The 21,364-nt window shown below is 41.4% G+C and overlaps 1 protein-coding gene and 1 long non-coding RNA gene across 2 annotated transcripts in view; both read left to right on the top strand.

Moving 5' to 3' along the window:
- Positions 1-21,364, top strand: part of LOC145357037 (uncharacterized) — a 447,747-nt gene that overhangs the window by 75,607 nt on the left and 350,776 nt on the right. The window lies entirely within an intron of this gene.
- LOC145356825 (receptor-type tyrosine-protein phosphatase R-like) overlaps positions 18,633-21,364 on the top strand; it is a 91,536-nt gene continuing 88,804 nt past the window's right edge. Inside the window, exons 1-2 of the mRNA XM_080209734.1 lie at positions 18,633-18,747; positions 18,977-19,072. The gene's annotated coding sequence lies outside the window, so the exon portion shown is untranslated. The remainder of the gene's footprint in view (positions 18,748-18,976; positions 19,073-21,364) is intronic.

Consider the following 21,364-nt stretch of genomic DNA (forward strand, 5'->3'; position numbering starts at 1 on the left):
ACATTCTGTCAGCAAGCCAGTTTTGTATCCTTTCGCTACCTCACCCTGGTTCCTGTGAGATTTAACCTTATGCAACAATCTACTATGCAGCACCTTGTCAAAGGCTTTGCTAAAGTCCATGTAGACAATATCAACTACACTGCCCTCATCTTGGAGGGCAGTAATCTTTTTGTTTACTCCTTCAAAAAACTCAGTCAAGTTTGTGAATCATGATTTTCCATTCACAAAGCCATGCCAACTGTCCCTAATCAGTCCTTGCATCTCTAAATGCCTGTAGATCCTGTCTTTCAAAATACCTTCCAACAACTTACCAACCACAGCTGTGAGACTCACTGGCTTTTCCCTGCAGCCTTTTTAAACAAAGGTACAACATTTGCCACTCCCCAGTCTTCAGGCACCTCACCTGAGACTACCGATGATACAAATATAGAACCATAGAACCACAGAAAATTACCGCTCAGAAACAGGCCTTTTGGCCCCTCTTGTCTGTGCCTAACCATTTTTTGCCTAGTCGCACTGACCTGCACTTGGACCATATCCCTCCACACCCCTCTCATCCATGAACCTGTCCAAATTTTTCTTAGATGTTAAAAGTGACCCCACATTTACCACTTTATCCAATAGCTCATTCCACACTTCCACCACTCTCTGCGTGAAGAATCCCCCCCTAATATTCCCTTTAAACTTTTCTCCTTTCACCCTTAACCCATGCCCTCTGGCTTTTTTCTCCTCTAGCCTTAGTGAAAAAAGCCTGCTTGCATACACTCTATCTATACCCATCAAAATCTTGTACACCTCTATCAAATCTCCTTTCATTCTTCTATGCTCCAGGGAATAAAGTCCTAACCTATTCAATCTCTCTCTGTAACTCAGTTTCTCAAGTCCCGGCAACATCCTTGTGAACCTTCTCAGCACTCTTTCAACCTTATTTACATCCTTCCTGTAACTAGGTGACCAAAACTCTACTCTACACAATACTCTAAATTCGGCCTCACCAATGCCTTATACAACTTTGCCACAACACTCCAACTTTTATACTCAATATTCCGATTTATAAAGGCCAATGTACCAAAAGCAGTCTTGACGGCCCTATCCACCTGTGACGCCACTTCTATTGAATTCTGTACCTGTATCCCCAGATCCCTCCGATCAACTGCACTCTTCAGAGACCTATCATTTAGCCTGTACGTTCTACTTTGGTTTGTTCTTCCAAAGTGCAATACCTCACACTTGTCTGTGTTAAATTCCATTTGCCATTTTTCAGCCCATTTTTCTAGTTAGTCCAAATCCCTCTGCAAGCTTTGAAAACCTTCCTCATTGTCCACTACACCTCCAATCTTTGTATTATCAGCAAATTTGCTGATCCAATTTACCACATTATCATACAGATCATTGATATAGATGACCAACAACAATGGACCCAACACCGATCCCTGCAGCACACCACTAGTCACAGGCCTCCACTCAGAGAAGCAATCCTCCACAACCACTCTCTAACTTCTTCCATTGAGCCAGTGTCTAATCCAACTTACTACCTCCCCATGTATACCTAGCGAATATCTCTGCTAGGGGACCCGCAATTTCCTCTCTAGCCTCCCACAATGTCCTGGATGATTCCAAGAAACTGACCTACAACCTAATAGTGGTCTTGCTTTGTCTCACAATGCCATACTGTGAGCTCTGTATAGGTAAGTACTTCTTGAGAAGGTGAGAGGGCATGGGATCCAAGGGCCTTTGGCCTTGTGGATCCAGAACTGGCTTGCCTGCAGAAGGCAGAGAGTGGTTGTGGATGGGGCTTTTTCTGAATGGAGGTCAGTCACCAGCGGAGTGCCTCAAGGATCTGTTCTGGGACCCTTGTTGTTTGTCATTTTCATAAATGACCTGGATGAGGAAGTGGAGGGATGGGTAAGTAAGTTCGCTGATGACACGAAGGTCGGTGGTGTTGTGGATGATCTGGAAGGATGGCAAAAGTTGCAGCAGGACATAGATAGGATGCAGGACTGGGCGGAGAAGTGGCAGATGGACTTCAACGCGGATAAATGTGTTGTCGTCCATTTTGGCAGAACCAACGGGATGAACGAGTACACTATTAAGGGCAGAAGTCTGAGTAGTGTTGAGGAGCAGAAGGATCTTGGGGTCCGGGTCCACAGGACTCTTAAATCGGCCTCGCAGGTGGAGGAGGTGGTCAAGAAGGCGTATGGTGTACTGGCCTTCATTAATCGAGGGATTGAGTTTAGGAGTCGGGAGGTAATGCTGGAACTTTATAAGACCCTTGTCAGGCCTCATTTGGAGTATTGTGCGCAGTTCTGGTCGCCTCACTATAGGAAAGATGTAGAAGCTATTGAAAGGGTGCAGAGGAGATTTACAAGGATGTTGCCTGGACTGGGAGGCATGCCTTATGAAGTTAGGTTGAGGGAGCTGGGACTCTTTTCCCTGGAGAGACGAAGGTTGAGAGGCGACCTGATAGAAGTTTACAAAATGTTGAGAGGAATAGATAGGGTGGACTCTCAGAGGCTATTTCCCCGGTTTGAAATGGTCGCTACGAGAGGACACAGATTTAAGGTGCGGGGAGGGAGGTTCAGAAGTGATGTTAGGGGTAAGTTTTTCACTCAGAGGGTGGTGAGTGAATGGAATCGGCTGCCGTCAGTGGTGGTGGAGGCGAACTCGCTGGGGTCTTTTAAAAGACTTCTGGATGAGTATATGGGGTTTAATGAGATTGAGGGTTATAGATAGGTCTGTAGGTTGGTAGGTGATGTGGTCGGCGCAACTTGTGGGCCGAAGGGCCTGTTTGTGCTGTAGTGTTCTATGTTCTATGTTCTATGTTCTACTTAATTCCAGCTGAAATTATGAGACAATGGCCAGAATTTTCTGACCTCACCCATGGCTAGGATTCTCCAGTCCTGCTGCTGTGAATGGAGATTTGGCTGAGAGCTGAATTCTCCATTCTCACTAGCAGCGTTGGCAGGGCGTATGACATCGGAGAATTCTGGCCAAAGTTTCATCATACGCCAGTGTGGGTTTCTTATACCTCAATCTAGTAGGATGAAATGTACTAAAATTAGAAGAAAATACACAATAACAATTCTTGATTTTCATTTCTGTGACCTGAAAGTAAATTGAATTTCACTCATCTCCTATATGAATTTCAGGGATGTGTTCACTCTGTAGTTATACAAAATACAGCCTGGGAAACTGACAACAGAGTAAAGGGCCTTACTTTGAAGGCTTCATAACACGAAGTTTTGCATCATTGCAAATTGCTAAAGCTACTCAGCAGGTCTGGATCCACAAGTTGAGTGTGGTCTTCTGCTATCAACTTGTTATTCAGTACTATTTCAGGTATGCATTGCTTTCATGAAAAAGCAACTTGAGCATAGAAGAGAAATGCCTCCAGTGCTGAGTAATGTATTGGGATGCTATGCATTGCTGCAGAAATAGCTGCCCCACCATAGCAGAGGAGCTGATATGTGAGAGCAAGGCAAGCTGTGTAATTGATAGGAGTTGTTCATTTTTCCAGCAATTGGGAAAGCAGCTGTATAAACATCACATGTCTTCTGTACGCTATATATGTGACAGAACGTTTTATAGGGTACAGACTGCACATTATGTTTCAATGTAAATAGAGTAAATAAATTAAATCTTGCCGAAATAAGACTGTGGTGTATAAGTATATGTCATTATACATAGGCATTTGTGTATATTGCATTGTCCAGTAAGTTCTCTTGAGTAGTTTCATCTGCATTTGACATTTAAGGGAGAAGTTTTAACCTGAGAATGTCATTGGGCTTGTGACTGGGCAGCTCCTTAAAAAGGCTGAACTTGACAGTGCATTAGGAAGGCAGCAGCAATCTGTCAATTTCTGCTGCCAATCTTAGTGCTACAGGGAGAGATGGGTTGACAGTTATCCAAAGATCTTATGGTCAGTTATTTTAACTGGGATTTTGGAACCTGACTGCGTGCATGGGCTTTGAGGCTTTTGAGGAAATTGCCAGGGAAATCAAGGCAAGAGGACAATAGGATCTGAGATAGCTTAAGAAGTGTCATGCAAAAATCCTTTGAATACTGAGACCCGCCACCTGCTTTTTTACTTAGGTGAAAGCTTTTTGCTCAGAGCACATGTTCTGAGAATGCTTTTAATGCATTGGATGTCATTTCTATTACTTTGAAGTTTGATTCCTTTGCTCTATGCTTCCCAGATGTCATCCTTCAGTTCACCAGGAGAACTGCTAATGCAGTTTTACCTGGAATATCAGGTGTGGAACAGGAAGAATAGTAGCAGGAATAGTGCCAGCAGTAAGAGCAGTGTTAATCGAAGCAGGGTTCAGTCTCCTCCGAAACACCTATCACCTCACAAACAATAAGGATTGAAGACACAGGTCTAACTTGTAGCAGGTAATGTCTATAACACAGGATTTATTGGCAAATGGTCAGCTTCTTGGCAAATCCAAGCATCACTGAATCAGGAGGCTTAGGGTGTTATGTTCGGTGGTTGCTGATATTTGCAACTTCCTGGAAATAGACATCATGCCATCTGGACTAGGGAGGCACACATTGCCAGTGGCTATCAAAGTCGCCACCATAATTAATTTCTTCCCTTCTGGCTCCTTCCAGGAATTTACAGATGATTCTCACAATCTGTTGCCTACAAATATATCCCACATGTCATGTTTGCCAAAGCCAAAACTTGTGAACACTTCTCAACAAGGAGGTCAATCAGAATGGGTAGGCACTTGGCTTTGCCACTCTGGCTAACTGGCTTCCCACATGACCAGGAAGTTATTGATCACACAAATGTAGTTTTTAGTTTATTTGTTTATTAGTACAAGTAAGGCTTACGTTAACACTGCAATGACGTTACTGTGAAATTCCACTAGTCGCCACAGTCTGGCACCTCTTCAGGTCAACACACCTAACCAGCACATCTTTCAGAATGTGGGAGAAAAGCGGAGCAACCAAAGGAAACCCATGCAGACACGGGGAGAATGTGGAAACTTCACATAGTGATCCAAGCTGGGAATCGAACCCGGTCCTTGGTGCTGTGCAGCAGCAGTGCTAACAACTGTGCTACCATGCTGCCCATGTAAGCAATCATTGCACCTCATATCAACCAACAGAAATGGAGGTGGTAGGGCAATGGGCAAGAAGTAGGAAGTGCTTTGTATAGAAGCCCCACTCATCCCTTTCTCCATCTTCCCTCCTGCAGCCCTGGTGCTCACCTGCATTTCCATGCCAGCTAAAAGCTGGAGAGAACTTTGCTGTACTTCAGTGAGGCACTAAAATATTAAGACCAGATATATCATGATGAAGGAAGGGAACTGCACAATTGTAAATGCTGGCAGCATTTCTGCTTCTCCACAAAGACTTTTGCCACTTCATGTTAAGGCAGTATTTCCACACCAGACGGGTATATGTATTTTTAATCAACTTTAACTTCCACAGAGAGACTTTAAATTGCTGACTTCTGGTAGCTTTTTTTGTTATCTTCTGACATCTTAGTTGCATATCAAACAGATTGCTTGTGAGAACGACTAGTTTGCATTGGCGGGCTTTGCACGCATCCAATGTTTCAAAGTCAGGCAAGGATTCCAGATCCAATAAACATAGGATAATTCCTTATCGGAGGCCAGCTGGCTGTTTCTTTCAATATTTTTGAGGCCATCTATTTGTTTGCAATTTGCATAAAGCACACAGCGCACTTCCTTTCAGAAATCATCCAACAGCTTTGTTTTATTTTCCTGAGGTGGAACTCTAAGTAGAATTGAATAAGGAACAGATATAATGACAGCAAATTTGCTATCAATAAAACACTGAAACTAAATTGTCCACTAATTCATCTGCTTGTCTTCTGACTTTAACCATGATATTCTACAAAATGATGTTGTTTTTCACTTTTCTATCCACTTTTCTTATTGTTCTCCCTCACTTCACCCCCTCCCCACTTCCCTCTCCCCCCATAAATAGGCTTAGGAGCATTTGCTGTTCTTGGTCAATTTTTGTCAATATTTTTCAATCAATAAATAAGGATCATACTTCTTTAATTTGTATTTATTTGTTATTGGTATGGACTTGTACCGTAGGCTCAGAAGCCCTTAAAGGAACTCGGGCTGCCCTCTACTACAGTTCTTCTTGAGTAAGTTAATTTGTTAAACAGTTCCTCAGTTGCCTTAGCTTTACCCTTTTAAATTTACAAACTCGTTATTGGTTGGTGCTACGTCATCTATTTGTGGTCATTGTCACTTAGGAATGTCACCAGTTTCATACCCAACTTTACTCTCTGTGTCACTTGAATTGTCACTGAGAGGCAAAACCATCTTAAGTATTTGATTCATTTAAAAAAAAATGCTGTTTAATTAAAATACAATAAAAAACATGTCCCAATGCAGCAGGGGTTCATTTTTATATCCAAAATAAACAATAACAAGTGATTTTCTCACCAATTCACTACAAGCTGGTCTGCATTTACTTGGATTGATTTCAGCCCTACATTGTGACCTTTTGAAGTTATTTCTCCACTGATTATGTTTTATGTAACACTGGTTGCCTTGATATTCGACAGACTTGGGATTAATGCAGCCTTGGCAGACAGCGTGAGATTATGTCCCATTCCTTTATTTCTTCAAAATGAAGCCAAGATAGTAACAAAGCTTAAAATTTATTTATTAGTCACAAGTAAGGCTTATACTAACACTGCAATGAAATTCCCCTAGAGCCACACTCATGTTAGTGTCAGTGCACCTAACCAGCACGTCTTTCAGACTGTGGGAGGAAACCAGAGCACCCGAAGGAAATCCACGCAGACACGTTAAATGTGCTGACTCTACACAGACAGTGACCTAAGTCAGGAATTGAACCCTGGCCTTTGGCACTGTGAGGCAGCAGTGCTAACCACTATACCTCCACGCCGCCCATTAAGTGACTATACTAAAAGGTGAAGCTTAAACTGATTAGAACAGTTGTCAATAAATAATTTACACAAATAGTGCAAACAATGCTGACCAAAATCATTTCTGTTTAAATACAAATTGGGGAAACTGTGATAGATTGTATTCCATCAAATTAAGGAACCCTTCCCAGCAATGTTGGAAAATTGAGGACAGAAATAGATCTTTAAAGTCACCATAAATTTTTGACAGAATACTTTGGCCCTCATAATGACATAACACAGATAAACTTTCATAAACTCTACTCTTACTGGTTCGGATTGTGGTGGGATGTTGATGAATTGTCACCCCGCATAATATATTACTTGTAAAACCAACAAGGTCATGGGAATCTGTTGCATGATTCACCAGCACATACCTCACACCACTGCCCCATAAAAAAAGTTTCTCCATGAAATATATAAGCACAATATTTGTGTATTTTAGCCCACAGTTCCTCTCTCCAAGTGGAGAAATTTCAGTTCAATCCCATCATTAGCTGACTTCAAGCAAGTAACTTGGAGAATAAGCATTACTCAGACCCATTCATGACAAGTGTGCCTCAATGTATTGAAGCACTTGTGCCTTCCTGCAGTGAAAGTGCTTAATATGTGCTGCTTTATTTGTAATTTTTTTATTCATGAGCTGTGAGCGTTTCTAGAAAGGCCAGCATTTGTTGCCCATCCCTAATTGCCCTTGAGAATGTGGTGGTGAGCTGCTTTCTAGAACCACTGTAGTCCATGTGGTGCAGGTACACCCATAGTGCTGTTAGAAAGAGAGTTCAGGATGTTGAGCCAGTGACAGTGAAGTAATGGTGATGCAGTTCCAAGTCAGGATGGTGTGCAACCTGGAAAGGAACTTGCAAGTGGTTGTGTTTTCATGCATCTGCTGCCCTTGTCTTCAAGGTGGCACAGGTTGGAGGTTTGGAGGGTGCTATCAAAGAGGCCTCAGTGAATTTCTGCAGTACACCTTGTATGTAGAACTGTTACTACATGTACTGGTAGTAGGATTGAGCAAAAGTTTAAAGTGCTGGATAGAGTGTTAATCAAGCTTTGGCATGGATAGCATCAAGCATATTGTGTGTTGTTGAAGTTGTACTCTTCCAGGCAAATGGGGAGAATTCTATCGAACTTCCGACTTGTGCCTTTTTTAAAAATTAATTTGTGGGACATGGGGTGGTTGGCTGGCCAGCATTCACTGTCCCTTCCTAGCTGCTCTTGAACTGGATGGCTTGCTAGGCCATTTCAGAAGGCAGTTGAGAGCCAACCACATTGCTATGGCTCTGGAGTCACATATAGGCCAGGCCAGGTAAGGACGGAAGATTTCCTTTCCTAAAGGACATTTTCATAGAATCATAGAACCCTACAATGCAGAAAGAGGCTCTTCGGCCCATTGAGTCTACACCAACTACAATCCCACCCAGGCCCTACCCCCATATCCCGACGTATTTACCCACTAATCCTTCTAACCTACGCATCTCAGGACACTAAGGGGCAATTTTTAGCATGGCCAATCAACCTAACCTGCACATCTTTGAGAACCAGATGGATATTTTTGAGAATCTGCAATGGCTTCATGGTCATGAGTAGAATCTTAACTCCAGAATTGTTTATTGAATTCAAATTCCACCATCTACTGTGGTGGGATTCAGGACCCCAGAACGTTAGCTGAGTTTCTGGACTAATAGATTAGCGATAATACGACAAGGTTATTACCTCCCCATGTTGACAGTGGACAGATCTTGGGGATTCAGGAATCCCCATAGTGCTTCCAAGTGCCAAGAAAAGTTGAATAAAAGGTTTACCTCAGTGCTCTGGGATTTTGACTCAGTTTTGTACTGGAACATTTGACCCTCCAGTCTTCACACTTCACACCTTATCACAACATTACCCACTCCAAAGCTTAATGTAAGCCAAGTCTTGCCCCACCATTCATTCCCAATAACTCCTCATACATTCCATTCCGATGTTTTCCCCTCCACGCATTCCCATGGCCTCCTTTTTGAAAGGTATTCCTTCATAGGATGTAGATGTCACATTTATTGCTCATTCACAATTGGTGGTGGTGAGCTGCCTTCTTAAACTGGTGCAAACCATGTGGTATAGGCACACCCACAGTGCTGTTAAGAAGGGCATTTCAGGAGTTTTACCCAGTGAAAATGAAGGAATGGCAATATAGGTTGAAATCAGGATAGCATGTGTCTTGGAGGGGAACTTGCAGGTGGTGATGTTCCCATATATCTGCTGCCCTGGTTTTTTCTAGATGGTAGACGTTGTGGGTTTTGGAGGTGTTGTTATAAGGGACTTGGTGAATTGTTGCCCTGTGTCTTGTATATGATGTGCAATGGTGCCACTGTGAATCAGTGTTTGAAGAAGTGAATGTTGAACTTGGTTGAAAGAGTGCCAGTCAAGTGAGTTGCTTTGTCCAGGATGCTGTTAAGCTCTTGAGCATTGTTGGAACTGTATCATCCAGCCAAATGGAGAGTATTCTATCACACTCTTGACTTTGCCCTGTAGATAGTTGGTAGAACATAGAACATAGAACATTACAGCACAGTTTGATGTTGCGCCGAGCTATGTCCAAACCCAAGATCAAGCCTTCCCACTCCCCACCATTCTTGTGTGTTCCATGTGCCTACCCAATTACTGCTTGAAAATTCCTAAAGTGTCCGACTCCACTATCACAGCAGGTAGTGCATTCCACACCCCAACCACTCTCGGACATCCCTCCAATATCTTCCACCATGAACGTTATAGTTATGCCCCCTAGTAACAGCTTCATCCACCCAAGGAAATAGTCTCAGAACGTTGATAGGCTTAGGGAAGTCAGGATTTGTGTCATTTGCTACAAAGTTCTTAGGGTCTGACCTGCTCTAGCAGCCACAGTATTTATTTAGCTGATCCAGTCAGTTTCTTGTCTATGGTAACCTCCAGAATGTTTATAAGGTGAGAGTCAATGGTAATAATGACATTAAATGTCAAGGTCAGTTGGTTAGATTCTCTCTTATTGCAGATGGTTATTGACTGATAATTGTGTGCTTTGAATGTTACTTGATACTTATCAGGCCAAGCCAAATATTGTTCAGAACATGCTACATGGACTGCTTTAGTATCTGAGGAGTCACAAATGGGGCTGAACTTGTGCAATAATTAAGTAACATGACCCCAATTCTGATCTTATGATGGAGAAGATCAATGCAAGAATTTGAAGATGGTTGGGCCTGTGATATACCTGCAGTGATGTCCTGGGACTGAGTTGCTTGACCTCTAACAGCTACAGAAATCTTCCTTTGCCAAATATGGTTGCAGTCAGTGAAGATTTTTCCACCTGTTTCCATTGACTTCAGTTTTGCTTGGGCTCTTTGATGCCATACTCAGTCAAATGCTGCTTTGATATCAAGGGCAGACACTCTCACCAAACTTCCTGAATTCAGATTTTTGTCACGTTTGAGCCAAAGCTATAATAAATTTGGGAGATGAGTTAGAATCATAGAATCATACAGTGCAGAAGAGGCCCTTTGGCCCATTGCGTCTGCACCAGCACACAAAAAATACCTGAACTCCCACCTAGTCCCATTTACTTGGCACATAGCCTTGAATGTTATGGCTTTTCAAGAGCTCATCCAGGTACTTTTTAAATGATGTGAGGCAACCCACTTCTGCCACCCTCCCAGGCAGCGCATTCCAGACTATCACCATACTCTGGGTAAAAAAGGTTTTCCTCACATCCCCCCAAACCTCCTACCCCTCACCTTGAACCTATGTCCCCTCATGACTGACCCTTCAACTAAGGGGAACAACTATCCCCTATCCACTCTATCCATGTCCCTCATAATCTTTTACACCTCGATGAAGTCACCCCTCAGTCTTCTCTGCTCCAAAGAAAACAATCCAAGCTTACACAACCTCTCTTCATAACTTAAATAATCCATCCCAGGCAGTATCCTGATGAATCTCCTTTGCACCCGTTTCAGTGCAGTCCCATCCTTCCTGCACACAGTACTCCAGCTGGGCCTCATCAAAGTTCTATAAAATTCCAAAATTATTTGCCTGCTTTTGTAATCTATTAACATGCCATTCCACCTTCAGAGATCTGTGGACAAACACGCCAAGGTCCCTTTACTCCACATAACTTCCTAGTGTCATGCTGTTCATTGAATACGTCTTTGTCAAATTACTCCTTCCATAGTATATCAACTCATATTTTTCAGAATTAAACTCCATCTGCCACTTATTTGCCCATTTGACAGTTTCACCTTTGTCTTCTTGTGGCCCAAGACACTCTGCTTCACTGTTAACTACCCGGCCAATCTTTGTGTTGACAAAGTGGAACCCAAACTGAGCACCAACGAGCAGGTTATTGCTAAGCATGGGCCACTAAATAACATTGTTTGATGAGACGTTCCATTATTTGATGATAATCAAGATTAGACTGATGGGGCAGTAACTGGTTAGGTTGGATTTATCCTGAGTTTGTGGACAGGACATAACTGGGCAATTTTCCACATTTCTGGGTAGAGCCAGTGTTGTAGCTATACTGGAGCAGCTTGGCTAGGGCCACAGCTCATTTTGGAGCCCGGAACTATTGTCAGGCTTCTGTCAGGCCCATAGACTTTGCAATATCCAATGCCTTCAAGTATCTTGATATCATGTGGAGTAAACTGAATTCAGACTGGCATCTATAAAGTGGAGGTCTCAAGAGGAGGCTGACATGGATCATACAATTAGCATTTTTGGCTGAAGGTGGTTGCAAATGCTTCAGCTTTGTCTTTTGAACTGATGTGCTAGCTCCCCCATTATCACTGAGGAACTTCCTCCTCCAGTTAGTTGTTTAATAGTCTACCAGTATTCACAATTGTATGTAGAAGGACTGCAGAACTGGATTCATTGTGGGATCTCTTGACTCTGTCCATCTCATGTTGCTTCTGTTGTTTAACATGCAAGTAGCCCTGTGTTTTAGCTTCACCAGTTTGACACCTCATTTTTAGTTATGCTAATCCTGGCATGCCCTTCTGCATGCCCTGGTATGTCCTTTAGCCTCTCTGTCAACTTTGTGCCAACCCATGCTATACATGACCTAATCTATTCCCATGGTCCCTGCATCAACTTAATGCCTCCCCCATGCCAACATATGACCATCTGCTCAGCCCCACAGCCTCTTATAGCTTCCATGCCAACCTAGTGTGAACACATGCCAACACATGCCACCCTTAGTGCCAACTCTCCATGTCAACTTATCCAATATCTACCATGCGTAGACTTCAGGTGCCATACTGAAATGAAATAAAATAAAGTTTTAAGTATCTGTTACAGCCCTCATTATTTTTGAATACTGTCATTAATAAAAGCCTATTCAAACCTCCTGAAGTTATTCATCCCTTATAAAAACATATTTTATTTTCATTATTCCGTCTGAAAGTCAGTTAATCCCTTAACAATCCCCACTGTGATAATGATAGTTTGAGAAGCAGTAATAATACTATATTATTGTCTGTGTGGAGTTTGCACATTCTTCTCGTGTCTGCGTGGGTTTCCTCTGGGTGCTCCAGTTTCTTCCCACAGTCCAAAGATGTGCGGGTTAGGTTGATTGGCCATGCTAAAAAAATTGCCCCTTAGTGTCCTGAGATACTTAGGTTAGAAGGATTAGCGGGTAAAATATGTGTGGATATGGGTGTAGGGCCTAGGTGGGATTGTGATGGCTGCAGACTCAATGGGCCAAAGGGCCTCTTTCTGCACTGTAGGGTTCTATGATTCTATATAGCTCATGCAAACAGCTATTGAAACTGAGAGCACTACTATTTTTAATACAGATATGTGGGCGTGCTTTTCTTTCAAAAGTTAAGGGAGCAGGGCGCTCAATAACTTGACAATTCCAAAGTCTGTCTTTGATGAGCATTTACATCCACTGTAAAATAAAAATAAAAAAACTAATACATTGCAGGGTAAGGCCCTTCCTCCAATACAAATGGGATCTGTTTGAGTTCAGGTTCACACCAGGTAAGGGTGATGTCCCACCCCTTTCTCCTACTGGTGTCAGAAATGGGATATGGGACTTCCTCATTAGGGTTCCAGCATTATTTTGAATAAGGCCTGGCGTAATGAAAATGTAGGCCACAGTATTTTTATAGCTGGCCCATCAGTTTCTCTGGTTATTTGTAACCCCGAGGATGTTGATGGTGGTAGATTCAGTGATGATATTGCAGGTAAATATCAAGAGGAGCTGCATCTGTTAGAGATGGTTTTTGTCTAATATTTTTGTGGCATGAATGTTAATTATTGTCTGCACAAACGTTGTCCAAATCTTGCTGCGTTTGGACATAGAGCCCTTCAGTACCTGAGGAACAGTGTATGGTACTGAAAACTGTGGAATCATCAGTGAAGATCCCCATTTCTAAGCCTGTGATGGAGGAAGTTTATTGATGAAGCAACTGGGTATATGATTACGCTGAAGAACTTCTGCAGTGATGTTCTGGGTCTAAGAAGATTGCCCTCCAACAACCACAGCCATCTTTCTTTTCTGCCAGGTGTATGGTCATTTGGTTGGACTCCATAGGATACATAGACATTATACTGAACTGATACAACATGGCCAATTTCAAATGGGACAACAAAGATTTTAAAGACAGTATTAAATTAAAAGGTTATATTCAAGCAAGATGGCTGCAAATCAGACACTGGAATATACAACACCACCAGACCATCCAAGGAGTGAACAAAGGGAGCCATGAGTTGTGGCAAAGCTATCTGACAAGATTATGTTGAGGGTGTTGATAGCCCCTGACCAACTACAGAAGAATCAATGGAAATGGTAACGAGTTTTACCCAGCTATATAGAATAATGCCTCCGCTAATGGGAAAACATTTAGCAGTTCCAGGAAACCATCTTGGGACACTTAGCAGCCCATCACATAAGAACATAAGAACATAAGAAATAGGAGCAGGAGTAGGCCATCTAGCCCTTCGAGCCTGCCCCGCCATTCAATAAGATCATGGCTGATCTGTTGTGGCTCAGTTCCACTTTCCCGCCCTCTCCCCATAACCCTTAATCCCCTCGCTTATCAAGAACCCATCAACCCGCTTCTTAAAAATATTTAGCGAGGCAGCCTCCACCACCTCAACGGGCAGAGAATTCCAGAGATTCACCACCCTTTGAGTGAAGAAGTTCCTCCTCAACTCCGTTCTAAACCGCCTCCCCTTTATCTTGAGGCTGTGCCCCCTAGTCCCACTGTCTTTTTTGAGCGGGAAGAGTCTCTCCACCTCTATCCTATCCATCCCATTCATCATCTTATACGTCTCAATGAGATCTCCCCTCATTCTTCTAAACTCTAACGAGTACAAGCCTCACATACCTCCTAAAACAGTTTGGGCTCTTTGTCATTGAAACTGATGAAATCCATTTCATGCTGTGAGCACTTTGCACCCCATTGTTTTGAAACTAACCGATGGGAGGAGTCAGCCAATTTGATTAAGCCTTTTAGAAAATATCAGACTTTGGCCAGGAGGACACACAAGGGAAGAGGTGGTTGACCTTTTAGCAGTTAACTTGGCAAGCAGTTCTCTGAAGAACAGTGCAAAAGAGTTGTGTGACATCAGAAACGAATGAATTCAGCTTTCCAGGCAGACAACTACTTTGTGGCGGAGGAAGGAACAAGAAGATCCAGCAGCAGCAGCAAGGACTTTTATTTTTAAAATGATCCAAGGAATGATGAGTATATTATCTCAGCCTTCGGAAATCCCCCAATTGAGTACTGGTTGAGGAGGGATCTAGGATTCTTGTTTTTGTGTAAATCATGTAATGCTAAGAATTTACATTGTGCCGGTAGAGTTTTTTTTCCATAGCATAGTATTGTCGTGTCTGTGTTTTATTGACTGAGTTTGGTTGGAGTCATTCTTGAATACATTAGTTTTAAATTAACTTTGACTGCTCTCTCTCTCTCTCTCTCTCATTGTCCATCTTGGTGAGTCACTAAAATGCAAGAAGATAATTCTGGGGCACAGAACTGTAAAGGGGTGGAGCACGTCAAAACTACTCACTCTAAGGGGTCTACTGGCCAGGAAAAACCAGTGGTCCCTCTCTCTCTCTCTCTCTTTCTTGTGAAGCTGTTCCTATGTGACGCTTCTGGGTTGTATTTTGCTACTTACAAGGAAGAGAGAAATACGGTCGTAGGCGGCAGCCAGGGTAACTGGTGTGTCATAAGCTGAGTTCACTGGTCAGAAATAAACAATGAGTCTTTCTCCCTCTCCTGCAAAGCCATCCCAGAGTGACATTTCCAGGCTGTGAGTTGAACACCTGCAGGAGAGAGACACCCAAGTTATCAGTGACATCCGAGACCTGTCTGTGTGGAGTAAAAGGATCTTTACACAGGTATTATTCCAACCAGTGAAGAATTTTCCCCCTGTTCTCATTGACTCCTGCTTTGCAAAGGCCCTTTGATACCACACTTGACTCCCCTTGATATTACAATATTGCATTTGACAAGTGGGTGGCACAGTGGTTAGCACTGCTGCGTCACAGTGCCAGGGACCCAGGTTAGGCTCCGATCTTAGGTGAATTTGCTGTGTGGAGTTTGCACACCCTCCCAGTGTCTGCTTGGGTTTCCTTCAGGTGTTCCAGTTTCTTCCCACACTCCAAAGATGTGCAGGTCAGGTGGATTGGACATGCTAAATTGCTTTGTAGTGTCCCAAGATGTCTAGGTCAGGTGGATTAGCCATGGTAAAGGTTCAAGGTTACGGGGATAGGGTAGGGTTGGGGCTTGGGTAAGATGCTGTCTTGGAGAATTGATGCAAACTCAATGGGCTGAGTGGCCTCTTTCTGCACTGCAGATATTCTGTGGTTCAATGGGAGTCACCCTCACCCTGCCTCTTAAATTTAGGCCTCCTGCTATTCTTGGACCAAGTTGTAATCAAATCAGCAGATGAGTGGTCCTAGTGGAACCCAAACTGAAATTTGGTGAGCAGGTGATTGTTTTGCAAATGCCATCTGCCAGCCCTGCCTACCTTCTATCAGTTTGCTGATAATGGGGGGCAGGTTGTTGAAGCGGTACTTGACTGGATTGAACTTGTCTTGCATTTTGTGGACAGGACATACCTGCGAAACTTTCATGTTCTTGGGAAGATGCCAGTGTTATAGATATGCTGTGTCTTGGCTAGGGGCTTGGCTACTTCTGGAGCACATCTTCAGCATTATCTGCCAGGAGTTTCTCAGGACCTTTGCTGCTTCCAGTTCCTTCTGCCAGTTTTTTCATATCACCTGGAGTGAATAGAATTACCTAGAACTGGCATCTATAATGTTGGAGAAGGCCGAATTGAACCATTTTCTCAGTACTTCAGGCTGAAAATGATTGCAAATACTTCAAGTTTCTGTTTTGCACTGATGCATTGGGCAACCCTATCATTGAAGATGGGGATATTTGTTAAATCACCTCCTGTATTTAGCTGCTTAATTGTCCACCATCATTTATGATTGGATGTGACAGTATTTTAATATTTGATTCTATGTCAGTACATTTCCACATAAGACATCAATTGGATTCAGTTTTAAACATTAATTCCAAATCTGGTATAATATATGAAGGGTGTAAAATTTTACTGTCCAACCTGCCACAGCAATTGCAGTGGGTGAGACACAGACCATGCAAGGGTCCATAGACCCTGGGTGGGATTTTCCAGCCTTGGGGTGAGCACAGCCAGAAAATCCCACCCCAAGTCTTCCTTCCAACATGCACAACACTTTAACAACTTCTGCAGCACCAAGGAGCTTTAGATTTTCACCCGTTTCCTGTCATATTTCAATCAATCAAATGACACTTTACCTCAATGTACTTGCTTCATTCACTAACTCTCACACAAACTTCCACCAAATCCTCTGTCTCACTGTGATCAAGTTCATAAAAGATCCTAATTGTTCATAATCTTATAACACAATGACCTTGCCTTAATCAAGATTAAGATCATCTTAACTCTGTAAGTATTATGAAATACAAGAGTTTGAAATATTTAAAATGTACTTTTCTGCTTCTGTACAAAAGACTTCCCCCACGCCTCCAGGACCCATTAATGAGCTGATTCATTTGGTCTGGCTGCCAATTGAGTAGCAGCAAGGAGCACACTACCACAAGCAACTGTTAGCTTCAAAAGGTAGTGCATTTTGTTGCTAAAATGGTTTGGTTGAAAAAAAAACAGGAATATTCAGCATCAAATGAGAATCAAGCATTTGGTGCAAATGTTCAAAGCTGAGTAACTAATCTTTAGTGCTATTGGACTTGGAAGATATTTGTGCCCGTTGGACAATTTCAGCATTGATAACCCAGAATAATAATAATATGCAGCCAACTGACTTATGGTTAACTTAATTAAATGACTGTCGTGCTTATTTTTTTCTCAAAAAGATTAGCCTGGAAAACAAACATTTTTGTGACCCAGTTGTTTTGTTTTGTGACCCAGTCTTTCTTCCATTTCCATTTCAGCACAACTTACCCCTTTCCCTCTTTGTCCTTGTCCTCAGGAAAATTTGTTTCACTTTTGCATGAAGCTACACCTCGGGGTCAGGTCAGAAATCTGCTAAAGCCCATCTCTGACAGCTGAAACAGAGGAGCCAGGCAGCAATGACAGCACGAGTGGAAGCAGTTAATCACCTCATGGCAACAATTAAAAAGTGAAAAAGTTAAAAAGCGCTCTTTATTGGCAGAGAGCCAATTTAATCGCTTCATTGGTTATACCAAATTTACTTAGCTGTGACAGATCCAAATCAATAAAATGTATTGAAGTCATGATCATATCAGGTTAAAGTGTTAGCAATTACATTCTGACACGCTTTGAAGTCTCAGAAGCCTTGGACCTTTGTTCCATTTGAAATCAACAATGTTTATCGAGTAGCAATAACAGAACTTAGTAAGGCTTATGCTGATTCAGATAGTAAGAATGTGGCTATGTGCTTTTATTCTGTTAATGTAATGGAAGAAAAATACATACACACTCTGGATAAAGGCATGGGGCTGATAGGAAGGTGACAAATATGACTTTGGTCACTGTGGTCAAACAAAAAAACGTTTTACTTTCAAAATAAAAGTAAAACTCACTTCCTCATTCCTAATCATATGAAGTACATATTGATGTAACAAAATAAGGAAGATTTTGCAATAAAAATATTTTTTAGTGCAGTGCAGACTTCAATGTCAGGTTCATATATCCCCCCTCAAAAACAAGAGTCATTATGAGTTAAACAACTATTCATTCATCCTTCTTTAACTGTATGTTGCATATTGGTTAGACTAGTACAGAGATATGTTGGAAGTACCAGAAATATTCTCAAATATTGCAAGTAAGTGCAAACTTTTGCAATAAACAAATTTACATATTTGCACAATTGAAAGAAAAATCTTACATTTTAAACTGGCTCAGAATTAAATAACCAGAGGCTTTGGAGTATATAGTGTGTGTGTGTAAGTAACTCTACTAATAAATCTGTAAAGCTAATTTATCTGGCAACTGGTTTACACGGGCATTCAAAATGTTTTAAAATAGACTTATTAGGCTGTGTCACCAATTTTCCATTTTTTTTGTCATGTACATTTAATGCGACCTTTTGTTTCACCTTTTCAGCTTGCAAGTGGAGTAGGATGATGAAAGTGCGTAGGCCCGTGTGTAGGTGGTGTGGGAGGAAGCAGCAATGAACAGTGAGAAGAACCTCTCTGCTGATAAGCAGTTTCCTGAGCATTCGGGGAAATGCAGCAGTGTACATTATAGGCAGGGATTACCACAGAGAGTGAGAGAAAGAGAAAGAAAAGAAACTCCAATCTTCAGTTGATCGTTTTAGCTTTTATTTCTCGGTGAGTAAAGAAGTGGGAAAGGCAAACAGAAAGCACAAGGGGTCAGAAAATCTGGCTGTGCCTTGAATGGGTTTAAACTTGAGAAGTTGTGCGGTTGAACTGGTTTTCAAAGTCCAATTTGGCTGTTCCTGTCAGCATTGCAGTATGTCGATGGAATTATGAAACTGTGATACATGCCTGTTCCTGCCCTTTTTCCACTTAATGTGCTCTATGTTCTCTGCACTTTTAGAAACAAACTTCATGGACATTGTCTGAGCAACAGTCAGAAACTGCCATGGTTGTCTAACACTGTCCTCCATACATTTTAAATGTATTCCTGTTGTTGGTAAGTTACTCTTTTTTTCTTGAGTTTTTTTTCTTGCTCTGCGATTAAGATGATGTGGCATATATACCAGTTTCATACCTGTTTCTTCGTTCTACTTTGTACCTATGACAGAAAAAATGGGTAAATACATTGTGTGTATTTTAACAAGGTAAAATAAGATTAATCTAACACAAACTTGAGAAGCAGATACAATATATTGCGCTGTATTTTGTAACGTGTCATGAAAGAAATGTTTATCCAGATTTTTAAACTCTGGTATCACTTAAACAAAGCATAGTATATGAAATGATAGTCTTCAGATTCATAAATAGTTCAGATAAAAAATGAATGAAACAGTATTTAAGAATGAGTTAAACAGTACAGTTCATTAAAGTATGTGTCTAATGAGAAAAATAGATCCACTGTATTGTCATTGAATTCTTTTGCTGATAGAATTAGTTTGTTCTGAAAATAGTTGAAGCATTTCTGTGGTCTTTATTCCAAACATAGAACACGAAGGAGTGCCACATAGATCAGTTATGGGTTGTTCTTTCTGTTTTCACTTCTAGTGCAACTTAACAGCAGATTATCTCAGAAGATAATATTTTGCAATGCACCTTTTGATTGTGATTGCATTCGCATCTGAAATATTTGAGGCTCAAGTTGGATAAAAACTTAAAAAATTGTATTTAAAATTACATTTATCAAAAGTTAAATCAAATCTATTATTATTATAAAGAAATGGAAAGCTTAAGTATAAGTAACTTCTATTAAATTATTGACCATTATGGACAATGTATCCAATATTAAGGTATGTTTTTCCGACAATATGCCAATTACTTTCACAATGAGTTAGCTCCCAGTTTATGAGGCTGTAAAACTGAGGACTATACAATGTCAAAGTGAAATTTGAACGAACTTGTTGCTAATGAGGAATTGATGCACTTGGATGTCAGTTTTTCCTTTGTGTTGTCGCAGCTTCTTGCTTATACACAACATTAACCTGCATACAAAAAAATTTTGCTAGAAGCATATGAGAATTAGGACATGCCATTGATAATCAAAGTGTATGGTTACCAGGATCCATCCTACAGGAGAAGGTCTGGCACAGAGAGGTTTGCAAACATCCTTTCCAATTATCCTGATGAATTTTAATCTTATAAACACGTGTTTATTTCTAGTATGGTCAACTCCTTTTAACTAAGTACAGAATATTCCATTGGAGAAATCAGGCAGGTTAAATCCAAAATCTTTTTACTTTCATTATACTACCAATTTGAAATTAAATTCTTTCAGTTGTGTGTTCCTGTTAACTGAAGAATTTTGCTTGCACTTCCCATTCTTTGATAAATGTCAGCTATTCATTACCATGCTCTGCATCACACTCGGGAAAGAGCAACCAGATTGCGCCTAAGTAAATTGGGATAATCTATGAGACAATGATTGAGAAACCGTGCTTTACAATATATATTGGACATTTGGGGAACACCGCTCACACGTATAAAATATTAAGCTGCATAGATATTACTATAAGTTACCTCAAATTCAACCAGGTAGTAGAAACAGCATGCATCAATTCAATAAATTGAATATAACTTTAAAGCAAATGTAAAAAGGAAGGGAGGTGACTAGAATTTAGAATAATCTGTCATACTAATGAACTCAAACACAATAAGAGAGACTCAAAATGTAACTGATTGCAATAATAGGAGATTTGGAGCTGTTGGAAAGTTGAATTTTGATGACATAGAATCCCTACAGAATAAGGCCATTCAGCCCATTGAGTCTGCATTGACCACAATCCCACCCAAGTTCTATCCCCATAACTTTGCACATTTACCCTAGCTGGTCTCTCTGACACTAAAGGGCAATTTATCATGGCCAATCCACCTAATGTACATCTTTTCACTGTAGGAGGAAACGCACGCAGACACGGGGAGGATATGCAAACTCCAAACAGACAGTGACCCAAGCTGGGAATTGAACCCGGGTCCCTGGTGCTGTGAGGTAGCAGTGCTAACCACTGTACCACCATGTCCTTGACTTTTGTTGTTATTTTCTTATTTGTAAGTAGTGCAAAGGGAGGCTAATGAAAGAATCAGAGTCTATTTGTTGCAGAAATATAGCAGTCATGTGCCTTTTAAAGTGACTCCAGTATATGACTCGAATCTTGATGTGGGACATGTGATGTACACAGACAGCAGTGACAGTTTCCAAATGGTATTGGGTGGAATGTTCAACTTTGACAAAGCTGTGAAACAGGCAACAGTGGATCAGTCACCCATTATACATCTAGCATAACTGTCAAATACA

The sequence above is a fragment of the Carcharhinus amblyrhynchos genome, chromosome 22 (genome assembly GCF_965287045.1).
Source record: "Carcharhinus amblyrhynchos chromosome 22, sCarAmb.v2.hapA, whole genome shotgun sequence".
Lineage (NCBI taxonomy): Eukaryota > Metazoa > Chordata > Chondrichthyes > Carcharhiniformes > Carcharhinidae > Carcharhinus > Carcharhinus amblyrhynchos.